Consider the following 14,639-nt stretch of genomic DNA (forward strand, 5'->3'; position numbering starts at 1 on the left):
TTTAAGTGATCCCAAACTAGGTACATGGATGCTCTTGGAGTCTACATCTGTTCCCTATAATTTGTACCATTCCCCTTACTTTTGTGTGCTTTTAATTGTAATATAGAGTTGTTTTTTTTACTACCCCATTTTCTTCTTTTTTTTTTACTGGCGCTGAATTGACCTGAATGTGTTGCAAGCACAACAAATAACAAACATGTGTCCATGTGTGCTCGCTTGTGTGTATGGAATGTGTCCATGCTCATAAAATTCATTCATTTTTAGCTTGCTGTGTCAATGTGGTGTTATGTCTGAATGGACAGGATGAAGAAAATTAACTCACTCAACCCTAACACCGACTATATCCGTAATTTACCCGGGTTACTTTTACCCCATGCCAGTTTATTACATTTTTCTGAGACAAATTTTAAGCGTAGTATCAAAGCTAATGTTTTAAAGTTTTTACATGGTAATGGTAGTTGAATAAAACTATCTATGTACATGCAAAATTTTAATAATTTTTTTTCCAATTTTGAACAGTAACAAAATTCTCTAGGATTGAATGAGTTAAATTGAGTTGAAAGACAAAATAATCAGAACGAGGAACTTTAAAGTTCTTAAGAAGCTTATACAGTGGAATCTGCATATAAAGTCCAACAGTCGACTTCTGCTGAAAGTCAACACTTCTCGCTGGTCCCGAATTCACTGTTCTTTTATCCAAGTGTGTTGTGTTGTATTGAAAATGGATCGGATCAAGTCAACCAATCTTTCTGGTCCAGCCGTGTTGGCTTTATCCAGATACCACTGCATTTTGGAAACACTCGCTGTTCTCAATGGAAGTACAAGGTTGCCAATTTTCCGTATATTTACGGAATTCAGTTTGTTATGGACACTCAGTATATTTTCCAATCACTGGCTAAACGGGGAACTAAGTACATAATGTGTTTTTACTGGAGTTTTTAATTCAGAAAATTGAGTGGAGCAGGCACTTATGTTGATGAAGTGAGTAGGAAAGTGCAGAAGACAACAGAGAATAAAACCTTTGCGGCGGCGATGGGGGCTCGAACCCGCGACCTTACTGGTACGACGAATCCGCCTGGAGTTAGCATTCAGAAAGGGGTCTGTCTATTTGTTTGCTTAAAATTTCAGTAAATTTTTGTCTCCTTAATTGGCAACCCTGGAGGTATTTATTTCAACACAAATTTTATAATTTCAGCATGAAATTGAATTTTTTAGCATCTGGTTCATCCGGACATAATACTGTTTTGAGACAATTTTTCACATATTAAAACGACAGCGAGTCCCATTACTAGGAGGCTTTAAGATTTTGTAATATTTTTTTTTTTTTTTTTTTTAAATTGATAATGTAAGTAATCATTTTAAAAACAAATTTAGATTTCTCTTGCCGGTCTTTTTTCATGGTTGAATATGGTGGCTTTGCACTTTTACCGAAAGACATGTTGGCGTACAACAAGATTGTTTCCAGTTCAAATCCAACATCATCATCTAATAATTAAGAAATTATAAACAATTGTAGTGAGTATATTATTACAGTACGGTTAGTATTGCTGGGTGGGGTTCCTGACCTCCCATAGTGGGCAGGGAGGCGCTTACTGTGTCTTCTATCCCCCTGTATTTGTTTTCCAGCATGCTTTCTGTCTTTGTCTTGGAATGAGATTACTTTGTTTTGTCCTGGCCCTGTCTGGGAGGAAAACAGTCAAATGTATAGTTGGGGTTTTGGCAGATGATGTTTTTTTGCCCTGTAAAGCATTTCTCTGTTATGCACTGTATTATTTTTGTTTTAAATATAGATATTTGTAAACATTTGAGTGTATTCCTCTTAGTGGGGACCTGTGCATTTGGATGATCTCAAACTAAGTACACTGATAGTGGGCTCTTGGACTCTACACCTGTTCCCCTTTGTCTTAATTTTTCTTTGGTGCTTTAATTGTAATTCTAGAACTTTTTTACTATCCCATTTTCTTCTTTGGTACGGGCGATGATATGACCTAATGTGTTGCAAGTGCTGTAAAACCCTTAAGAACGAGAACAACAAACTATTAGTACTGTCTTAGTTTTCTGCTCTTGTTTTTGGAATAGGATTTGTTAGGTTTTGCCCAGGCCTCGATTTGGATCATTCACCGTTAGGCAAAACAATAGTCGTTAACCAGACCAAAAAATGTTAGAAGCCTTGTAAAACTTTTGAGAAAGCTGTGTGGGGTCTTTTTGACCTCCTATGGTGGACAGATAGGTCTCTTATTGTCCTCTATCCCTTAATATTTGTTTTCTCTGTCTTTGTACTGGATTGAGATAGTTCTGTTTTTATCCTGGTCCTGGTGGGGATCCTTAGCTAGAAAGGAGGCGGTCAAATGTATTGTACTTTTTTTTTTTTTAAATTGAGAAATGATATTTTTCCCCCTGTAAATCATCTCTCTGTTATTTATTTGTATAATTATTAGTTTTGAATATATCGTCATATGTAAACATTTTAAATGTATACTTCATAGCAGGATCCTTTACCTGGATGGGATTTATCAGTGATGTAAACATTTTAAGTGTATACTTCATAGCAGGATCCTTTACCTGGATGGGATTTATCAGTGATGTAAACATTTTAAGTGTATACTTCATAGCAGGATCCTTTACCTGGATGGGATTTATCGGTGATGTAAAGATTTTAAGTGTATACTTCATAGCAGGATCCTTTACCTGGATGGGATTTATCAGTGGTGCCAAAATATTCAAATTGATGGATTGCTCGTGAAATCTTCTCTTCCTTATTTGAACCAGTCCCCTATGCCTTGCTTTTTCTTTGGTGCTTTTAAGTTCAGATGTACAAACTTTCCTCTGTCATCTTCCTTTTTCTTGGCACTGAAATGATCTAATTGTATCGCAAACCCCCTGAAGCAAACATTTCTAGAAAGGCAAAGCTATTGCTATCTTAAAGTGACATTGCCTTTTTTTGTTAATGATAGACGGTCTAAGTGTGTTTATATTATTATCACAAAATATTATTACTACGTACGTACTGTATTCATATTCTATTCCAATAAATGTTTGTGTGTGTGTGTATGTATATATGTATATATATATACATACATACATGCTCTTGTGATTTAAGATATCGATATGATGTATAATATATTGTTTTCATCAATCTTATTGTTGTCATCTTCATTATCATCATCATCATCATCTATTGAATTATCATAAATTATCAAGTTATATTTGTTGTCAAAATCATCATCCTCGTTTTTTTTATGTTTACAAATTTTCACCATTATCATTGTCTCATTTCTCATCGTCACATAATACTGATAAACATTTCCATCGTCATCATTATCATCACTACAAAAATTGTGATTTCATTTCCTTTTGCTGTTGCTTATTATATTAAAATATTATTATTATGTCTATAACTTTTGACAATAAATTTAATGAATAAATGTAAACAGTATTTCTCCCTTGTCTTGGAGTTCAAAGTTTGGGTGATGATAGAGAAAATGAGAGAGATAATGTCATTGGGATATGGATTTAATTTCAGAATTGAGTTCTTTTATACTTGCAGGCAAAGAAAAGGGCAATGGCAGGGTAGCCAATCAGAAGACTCGATGGAGTTAACCTGTCTTTTGGGGGTCCTAGTCGCTTAGTAGTGTTCGCTTCAAATGCAAAGGAACTTGTATCCGTTGTAACGACTCCGGGTTAGACTACGTTAATTCAATTTAATTATTTTCAATCATCTGGAAATTTTACAACAAATACATAGTACGGCCATCCAGGACGGAGTTATTTCAGTAACTAACTAAATACACAAACGTCTTACGATGTTTCTAAGTAACAGAAAAGTGCTAATACGTTCACGCAGTCAACATTCATCTCTAAGTAACCAAAAGGTGCTAATACGTTCACGCAGTCAACATTCACACTCACATGCACAACACAAAATGCGTATCGCTAGAAAGAACCCAACAAACATAATTAAACACAGCCGAACAATTCCAATATATTTCAATACATGTTACATCCGTATCCATCCCGAGTGCAATCCAGATATTTATTGTCTGACCCCTCTGTGCACCCAGTAGATTGAGCTTTTATATATCGCAATTTCCACTAAATGTGCTCAAAGCGCTTTACAAGGGGTCGCTGGTCAACAGCAGCATTTAACATTTAGGACAGGACATGACGCCTGTAAAGGCGATATTATAATTTTTCCGGACAGATCCAGCGCTGTTAACGGCCAGGTACTCCTTTTACACCTGAGTACGGTGAGAGAATGTGATTAAAGAGCCTTTTCCCAGGACTCAACTATGCGCCAAGCGAGGCTCGAACCCAGGACCTTCCGATCCGAAAGCGAGTGTCATGGTCACATTACTGCACAAATTGGAAAACTGTATCTATAAAGGTTTGGCAGAAAGTGTTTTGGCGAAAGACTGTAGCGTCTTATCCAACTAGTAGTAAGCAATTGCCACTTTCCATTTAACGCTGGAGAAACTGGGATAAACTCAGGCTTCATGGGTGTATGGGGAGAATGTATTTTGTTTGTTTGTCTTTAAGGGTTTTACGGCGCTTGCAACATATTTAGGTCATATCAGCGCTAGTAAAAAGGAAGAAAATGGGATAGTAAAAAGTTCTAGAATTACAATTAAAGCACAAAAGAAAAGGTAAGACAAAGGGGAATTGGATCAAATAGGAAACAGATGTAGATTCCAAGAGTTCACGTCAAAGTACTTTGAGATCACCTAAAAGTCTCATCCAGACACAAGCACAGGTCCCAACGAAGAGGAATACACTCAAATGTTTACCAATCATATAATATAATATGTAAACTAAACATAACACAATGCATAACAGAGAGATGATTTACAAGTAATCTCATTCCAAGACAATGACAGGAAATAATTGGAAAACGGGTATGGGGGGATAGAAGACACAGCATGTACCTCCCTGCCCACTATGGGAGGTCAGGATCCCCACCCAGAGAATGTATTTTGAACACGTTTGTTAAATGTAATTATAGGAATGTATTTTCAACCAAACAACTCATAACATCATGATGGTACCAGGATATTTAGATATATGTGGATGTATATATATATTTATATTTATATTACATACTATATTATACCATGGCAACGACGTTTGTATTCTGCCACGATTAACAACTTGGAAAACATGCATATAATATTGCCATGGTTTAATTTTAGTTGAGATGTTATTTTGAACATAAAAATGTAAGTAATAATAATAAGAATAAAACATAATAATAATATTGACAGAGAAAACTAAAAGTAAAACTGTCAAGAGCGATAATGCAGTCCACTCCGGATAATCGCAACATTTCCCAGGAAACGGAATTAATTCTATATAAAAGTCACTGGTAAATTGCAACAAACTCCGGGTTAATCGCAACAAATTTTCACCCTCAAAAAGTGGTTAATTCAAGAAATCAATCAAACAAAAATATCATGTTTAAATTTCATCAGGGAAGAAATCTTGACAAGTTGAAAAATCGAGAGTGAGCGGGATTTAATGTTATAGTAGTGTGTCACCATTCTATTAGAGTCAAAAGAGGGCAGGCTTTGCAGCGTGGGTTTGTGATGTCATCTGTGGCCTTGAAATAAGAGGCGAGGGGGTGGGTAAAGTCTTTTCAAAAGATAGACAATGACAGCTGTAAAGAGAGACTGAGCGATATCCTTTGTTTTGGGATTGACAATTGTACATTGTGACCAACGAGTTTGGTGAGAGCTCATTGTCTCTCATCACGGTTAATCTCTTTTGACTCTTAAAAAAGTGAATCAAATCTGATAAGATGTCAACTTGCATCAAAGCTGCTTTTGCTTGACAAAAGCTATACAGGGCTGCCATATGGTTTTTATTTCAATCATATTGGCCAGGCTGTGGTAGGATAAGAACAATGTTTACCACAACTGGTTTGAGTTTAGCATATATGTGTAAAATGTTGCAATAGTGGACTGGAAACTCAAATTCGGTTAATTGCAACTTCGATTAATCACAACATTTTTGGTGATCCCAAGGTGTTGCGATTATCCAGAGTGAACTGTAATATTGAGTTAGTTTAAGCATGCTGTCACATACAGTTATATATATAATATATATCACTGATCATAATTATTTCAGCAAACATAATACCCTGCCAGTTAAGGAAGACGAATATTAATAAAAATAATGTACCATAAAAATAGTTCTGAGCCATTGTATTCAGCAATTATTAAAAGTCTAATTTTATTGGGTTTTTTTTTTTTTACAAGGGTCTCAATTTTCCACTATCTTCGGATTTCCTCTATTTCAAATCCTTTGATATTTCCCCGGCTATGGCGACAGTGCAATTTTAGTGGAAGGAATATCACTTCATGTGTACTGTATGTTAATAATTTTATGTTTTACCAGTTTTGACATGAATAGGGACATATTGCTCCATTAATTCCGATAAAATGCCGTAAAAGTTGCAAAATGTTCTGTTCCTCCTTTTTGAAAAAAATCATTTTTGAGACCCATGTTTTTAAAATATAAATTTTACTATACTAACAGTTACAGTGTCTCACATTGAATGCAAACTCAGATATAACAAGATCTGACCCTCCAGTTCCAGGTTAGACCTCCTCAATGTAAACAATATTTCACTGCGGTAGCAATAGGGTTCAACAGTCGTGACGTCACTTCCCTCGTAATGACACGTAGTAACTTAGTCACTGGTTCTAAACTGTTAGAAAAATGGCGGACGCCATTATGAAATACTCCGACGAGCATAAAAGTGTATCCAGAGGAGAAAAACATTATAAATCTGATCATGTTTTGAGTTTTTACATTCTGATCACATGACATGTGAAAAAGTTCTAGCCAGCATGAGGAATAAAAAGTACCGATTTTCTTTGTTTAGAACCAAGCTGCTCATTGCTGGGTGGACGTGACATCAGACTATTAAATCCTATTAGAAAATAAAATCGTATTGTTTACTTTTCGTTACTTTCAAGACACATTATCTATTCCATTATACAACATATAAAAGTTAGAAATGATAACATCACAGGAATAATTCATTAAAATCTTTGGCTGTTCAATAAAATATGTAGATCACAAGAACACTGTACCCATGAAAGGTTACATCAGTAGTCCCGTAAGAGGGTGTCTCATTATCGTAACAAACCCAGCTCCTCCCACCATTATCCATCATGTCACCATGAAATCGTGTCAATTTTATTATAAAGCTTTTGCCATAATTATGAATTACATAGAATATAATATAATAAAGTTTCATTTCCTGCTCTCTTGACTGACATTAATTTATGGTCTTGCGCGTATATCATTATTTATTTTTTGTTTTTAAGGGTTTTATGGCGCTTGCAACACTTTTAGGTTATATCAGCACCAGTAAAAAGGAAGAAATGGGATAGTAAAAAGTTCTAGAATTACAATTAAAGCATCCAAGAAAAAGTAAGACAAAGGGAACTGGGAAAAAATAGGGATCAGATATAGATTCCAAGAGCATATCACCAATGTATTTAGTTTGAGATCACCAATAAGTCTCATCTGGACACAAGCACGGCCCCGACTAAGAGGAATACACTCAAATGCGTACATTATAAATTATAACAAATATAATAATACATAACAGAGAGATGATTTACAGGGAAAAAAATATCATCTCCCAAAACAATAACTATGCATTTGACTGTTTCCCTCCCAGCCAGGACCCCGACCAGGGCCAGGACAGAACCAAGCAATCTCATTCCAAGACAAAGACAGAATGCAAGTTGGAAAACAGATATAGGGGGATAGAAGACATAATAAGTACCTCCCTGCCCACTATGGGAGGTAGGAACCCCACTCAAATATCATTATTTCAAAAATAAAAAATAACTTAATCGGCCAAATGATAAGCAAAATTCCAACATCTGTGAAGATCTTGCCTACCTCGTAGAAATTTGGCTGAGCTCCTCAGGATTGCGGAATAGACAAAAGATTTCCTCGGATAATTTGGCAAAATGCAGGATAGAAGGCAGCTCTGTTTATAATGAAAATCCATTGAAAGCCGAATGAAATATATATTAAAAAGTAATTAAAGTTAAAGAATAGTGACAAAAGTACAATATAAATAATAATAATAATAATAATAATAATAATAATAATAATAATAATAATAATAATAATAATAATAATAATAACCCGGTGCTACAAAGCAATAGTACCAATGGTAACCTTGTATCCCGTCAAACAATAATTGTTTAAAATCTCAAAAAAGGCATTTTGTTTGTCCTGGAATGACACTACTACACAGCATTAGGGCATCTCTCTAGTTTTTACTTTATTTTTTTTGTTTGTTAGTTTTTTGGTTTCTTTTGGGTTTGTTTCTTACATAGGAGATAGTTGTAATTGAGTAGCAACTAACAAAATAAAGAATCAATTTGAATAAAAGCTCTAGTTATGCTGGTAAAAACAGATAGTTGTAGTAGAGCAACCAACAAAATAAAGAATCAATTTGAATAAAAGCTCTAGTTATGCTGGTAAAAACAGATAGTTGTAGTAGAGCAACCAACAAAATAAAGAATCAATTTGAATAAAAGCTCTAGTTATGCTGGTAAAAACAGATAGTTGTAGTAGAGCAACCAAAAAATAAAGAATCAATTTGAATAAAAGCTCTAGTTGTGCTGGTAAAAACAGATAGTTGTAGTAGAGCAACCAACAAAATAAAGAATCAATTTGAATAAAAGCTCTAGTTTGCTGGTAAAAACAGATAGTTGTAGTAGAGCAACCAACAAAATAAAGAATCAATTTGAATAAAAGCACTAGTTATGCTGGTAAAAACAGATAGTTGTAGTAGAGCAACCAACAAAATAAAGAATCAATTTGAATAAAAGCTCTAGTTGTGCTGGTAAAAACAGATAGTTGTAGTAGAGCAACCAAAAAATAAAGAATCAATTTGAATAAAAGCTCTAGTTGTGCTGGTAAAAACAGATAGTTGTAGTAGAGCAACCAACAAAATAAAGTCAATATTTATATGTAAATAGCTCTGGTTGTTTTGATAAAAAAAGGGTACTTGTAAAAACAGGGTAGCCAATAAAAAAAAAAAAGAATTCACAATGAATAAAAAGCAATAAAATATCGACGTAAACAAAAGCTGTGTCTAGCATCTTCTAATCATTAACCCATGTTTGAATCCCGTAATTTGGGGGTACTTGGGCCACTTTCTTGAAGATGATTAGTGTTCCCAAAAACCTTATTTTCTTCCAAATCTTACAACATTTAGTCATGATTTCACTGACTTTAAGATTCTTAAAAAAAAAAAAAAAATTTGGGGGGTGCACTAATCTTTATCAAGAAAAGTAGTCCAACCCCAAATTACGGTACATCATTTGTTATCTTGAAAAATAACAATATATTCATTGTGGAAAAAAAAAGAGGGAAATGGAGAAGTCCCAGACAGTATAAAAATAACACGTGACTGGAAGTGAAAGACTAACACTGGAGTCAACTGAAGCTCACCCTTTGCCTGACAGAGAGAGGTTGGAAAGTGAATGTACGGCTATGTGATCTAGTGGCATGACTCGCTTTCGGATCGGAAGGTCCTGGGTTCGAGCCTCGCGCTCGGCGCATAGTTGAGTCCTTGGAAAAGGCTCTTTACTCACATTCTCTCACCGTACTCAGGTGTAAAATGAGTACCTGGCCGTTAACAGCGTTGTCTCTGTCCGAAAAATTGTAATATCGCCTAACAGGCGTCATGTCCCGTCCTACATGTTAAATGTTGCTGGTGATCCCTTGTAAAGCGCTTTGAGCACATTTAGTGGATATTGCGCTATATAAAAGCTCAATTTAAATTTTACTAGTACTAAACCACCTGGCCAAATAGTAATAGTTCAGCACTATTGCACTCGCTCATAAACGTCTTTCTTTCGGGCAGGCAAAGGGTGCTATACCGGCTGGTTCCAGGCTTTGGCTCTCAGTACAAGTTTGGGTTTTCGTCGGCACTTTTTCAATTTTTTGTTTGTTTCACATCATTGTTGATATACAGTGGAATCCCGATAAAACTCACACTACCTGACCAGAAAGATTGGTTGACTTAAAGCAATATATATATATATATATATATATATATATATATATATATATATATATATATATATATATTATATATATATATATATATATATATATATATATATATATAAAAAAAATTATAACAAAGTATGGCTTAACAAATAATTGGGATTCAGAGTATTGGTGCTTTCAATAATAACTTGAACTAAATATGTGGACAGTGTAAATGCGTGCTCAAATATAGACTAGGGAAAGACTAAAATAAAAACTGGGACAATGTACAATGAGTCATCTAATGATGACTGGGAAAATGTACAATGAGTCATCTAATGATGACTGGGACAATGTACAATGAGTCATCTAATGATGACTGGGACAATGTACAATGAGTCATCTAATGATGACTGGGACAATGTACAATGAGTCATCTAATATGACTGGGACAATGTACAATGAGTCATCTAATGATGACTGGGACAATGTACAATGTATCATCTAATCATGATTGGGACAATGTCATGATCATCAATGATGAGGACAATCTACAATGAGTCACTAATGATACTGAAAATGTAAATGAGTCACTAATGTGACGGGACAATGTACAATGAGTCATCTAATCATGACTGGGACAATGTACAATGAGTCATCTAATCATGATTGGACAATGTACAATGAGTCATCTAATGATGACTGGGACAATGTACAATGAGTCATCTAATCATGACTGGGACAATGTACAATGAGTCATCTAATGATGACTGGGACAATGTACAATGAGTCATCTAATGATGACTGGGACAATGTACAATGAGTCATCTAATGATGACTGGGACAATGTACAATGAGTCATCTAATGATGACTGGGACAATGTACAATGAGTCATCTAATGATGACTGGGACAATGTACAATGAGTCATCTAATCATGACTGGGACAATGTACAATGAGTCATCTAATGATGACTGGGACAATGTACAATGAGTCATCTAATGATGACTGGGACAATGTACAATGAGTCATCTAATGATGACTGGGACAATGTACAATGAGTCATCTAATGATGACTGGGACAATGTACAATGAGTCATCTAATCATGACTGGGACAATGTACAATGAGTCATCTAATGATGACTGGGACAATGTACAATGAGTCATCTAATCATGACTGGGACAATGTACAATGAGTCATCTAATCATGATTGGGACAATGTACAATGAGTCATCTAATCACGACTGGGACAATGTACAATGAGTCATCTAATCATGATTGATGAACAAGTTGCACAATTTTGAAATATACAAAAACAAACTAAAAAATTAACAAACAAAAAAAAATCAATCAAATCCAAATCGCAAAAACCGGCGACGTTTTTTTTCGGTAATCCAATCGGCCGGCAGGCCGGCTGTAGCCGGCACTCTTGCACCCATGAATCATGATGATACTGAGAATGGAGTAGACGGCCAGCAGGGAATGGTAAGGACAGGCATGTATGTTTAATTTAACACATTTTTAATTTGTTTTGTTTTTTTGTTTTTAAGGGTTTTACGGCGGTTGCAACACATTTAGGTTATATCAGCGCCAGTAAAAAGGAAGAAAATGGGATAGTAAAAAGTTCTAGAATTACAATTAAAGCACCCAAGAGAAAGTAAGACAAAGGGGAATGGGAACAAATAGGGATCAGATGTAGATTCCAAGAGCATACCACCAATGTACTTAGTTTGAGATCACCTATGTCTCATCCGGACACAAGCACAAAATCCTACAAAGAGGAATACACTCAAATGCTTACATTATACATTAAAAATAACAAATATAATAATACATAACAGAGAGATGATTTACAAGGAAAAAAATATCATCTCCCAAAACAACTATGCATTTGACTGTTTCCCTCTCAGTCAGGACTCCGACGACGAGGGCCCGGAAAAAAACAAGTAATCTCATTCCAAGACAAAGACAGAAAGCTTGTTGGATAAGATATAAGGGGATAGAAGACACAGTATGTACCTCCCTGCCCGCTATGGGAGGTCAGGATCCCCACCCAGACATTTTTAGTTTAATTAGGTCATTTCAGCGCTATCACTATAATACAGATTTAGGTCAAATTTGGGTCAAATTGTCATTCAAGCAGGAGAAAGATACAAATTATGGTGAATAGAAGTACGATTACTATACCATTTGGTTACAAAATATCTAATAATCTTACTTGGAGGGAAAGAATAAATGTATTCTTTCATTTCTTTGTATTTATTAAACTCATTATATTTTTATTGTGCAATAGCACCATACTCGCAAGCTCGTTGTGTTATTGGACACGATAAAAATAACTCATTTAATTATTACAAATAGATGACAGAATCGTATAGTATATTTCAACTCTCTCCGTACTGTCCGTTTTCAAGATTTTTCATGAATTTCCGTACTTACACGACTCAAAATTTGATTTTAAAACTAAAATTTGGAGAAAAATGAATTCTTTTAACTATAACAATGATTTTTCTTCAAACTTTGAGATGTACAAAACAAACAATAACAGAAAATGAAGTGAGGAAAGAAGTGCCAGAAGACGTTTTTGTGGCGATGAGGGCTCGAACCCGTGACCTAACTGATACAACTCCGCCTGGCCTTGAGAGGGACGCGGAGTTGTTGTATCAGTAAGGTTGCGGGTTCGAGCGCCCATCGCCGCGAAATTTGTATTCTCTCTTGTCTTCTGGCACTGTTCTACACTCTACTCCCTTCATTTTCTGATATTATCGACATCTGTGCTTACTTCACTCACTTTTCTGAATTAAAACAAACATTAGTAAGATAAACATTCAATGTAACAAAATTATGTGACAATTTTTAAATATATTTGGTAAGGAGAGTGTTAATTCAAGTTTAATCTATCTGACGATATAATCAATTTTTTAGCATTTGAATCATTCTGACATAAAAAGACTTTGAGGCATTAGGTCATATGTGTTTGCGCTGGTGGGATGGGGTTGGGGTGAGGCAGGGGGGAGACATTTGACCTCATCTTCATCAACCAGTGGGCAGGGTTGGGGGGAGGGGGAATGACATGAAATGGCTATCATTGTTGGTTTGCTGGAAGGCTTTGATCATATATACAATGTTTAACAAGCACGCTATTTCTTAAACTTTTGACCTTTTACAGTCAATTTACCCAATCAATGAGGGACACCCATAATCTATGGATTGGTTGTCAAAAATGACAAAAACTGGAATGTTGAGTATAAAGGGTTTATAATGCTTTAAGTTAACATCTAACATAAAAAGTACCAAAAAAACAAAAACAAAAACAAAACAAAAAAAAACAGTAAAGAAAATAGTTAACAAACACGAAACTATGTGAAGAATACTCGATACCATAATGAATACAAGCAATTGTTGAAAAATTGACATTTGTTGAAATATTCCATAAACTGTTTTAACATCCAAATCACTATAAATATTTGTATATAACTTTCACTCACACTGTCATTTTAGATGAAGCAATTGTAAGCACATAAACACGATATGACTGACAATTCAGGTCCGGAACAGAGGATCACTGGAAATTGTGCTGTAAATCAATGCTAAGTAACGCTTAGCAATGCTGAGTACAGTAACACTTGATAACGCTGAGTAATGGTGAATAAGTCGTAAAATTAAAGATTCATGAGGTGGCACGAACTGAAAGTACAGGTGAGTCAGTTTTCCTAAATCTAAAAGGATCATGTTCGAAAAATTGGATTAACTGAGAAATTATCACTGTCCAATAGAGCACTTGATGTTTGTTTTGTTTTTGTTTTTAAGGGTTTTACGGCGCTTGCAACACATTAAGGTCATATCAGCGCCAGTAAAAAGGAAGAAAATGGGTTAGTAAAAAGTTCTAGAATTACAATTAAAGAAACCAAGAGAAAGTAATACAAAGGGGAACTAGGAACAAATAGGGATCAGATGTAGATTCCAAGAGCATACCTTCATGTACTTAGTTTGAGATCACCTATAAGTCTCATCCGGACACAAGCACAAAATCCAACAGGAGGAATACACTCAAATGCCTACATTATACATTAAAAATAAATAAGATAATACATGACAGAGAGATGATTTACAAGGAAAAAAATATCATCTCCCAAAAAATATCTATGCATTTGACTGTTTCCCTCCCAGCTAGGACTCCGGCCAGGGCCAAGACAAACCAAGTAATCTCATTCCAAGACAAAGACAGAAAGCATGTTGGAAAACAGATATAAGGGGATAGAAGACACAGTATGTACCTCCCTGCCCACTATGGGAGGTCAGGATCCCCACCCAGAGAGCACTTGATCTCACAACCGACTTGATTCAATTGTTTTACTGACGATACTTGATCTCTTTTATTTTTGGGATTAAAAAAAAAAAAAAAATTTTTACTTGGCCTCTAAATAATCCACAAGTTTGACACTTGCAATAGGTAAAATTTTGTCCTTTCGTAATGGTCATTTCTCTTATGAGATAATTATTGATAATTTTTTTCAGGTTTGCTTTTGTTTATTTTTGTTTTTGAATTTAAAAAAAAATAATTTCCATGATGAAACTTGAAGTGATTTTTAAGCAATGAATTATGATTGT

The sequence above is a fragment of the Berghia stephanieae genome, chromosome 11 (genome assembly GCF_034508935.2).
Source record: "Berghia stephanieae isolate SIO BIC M18660-M18661 chromosome 11, UCSD_Bste_1.3, whole genome shotgun sequence".
In the NCBI taxonomy this organism is placed as follows: Eukaryota; Metazoa; Mollusca; class Gastropoda; order Nudibranchia; family Aeolidiidae; genus Berghia; species Berghia stephanieae.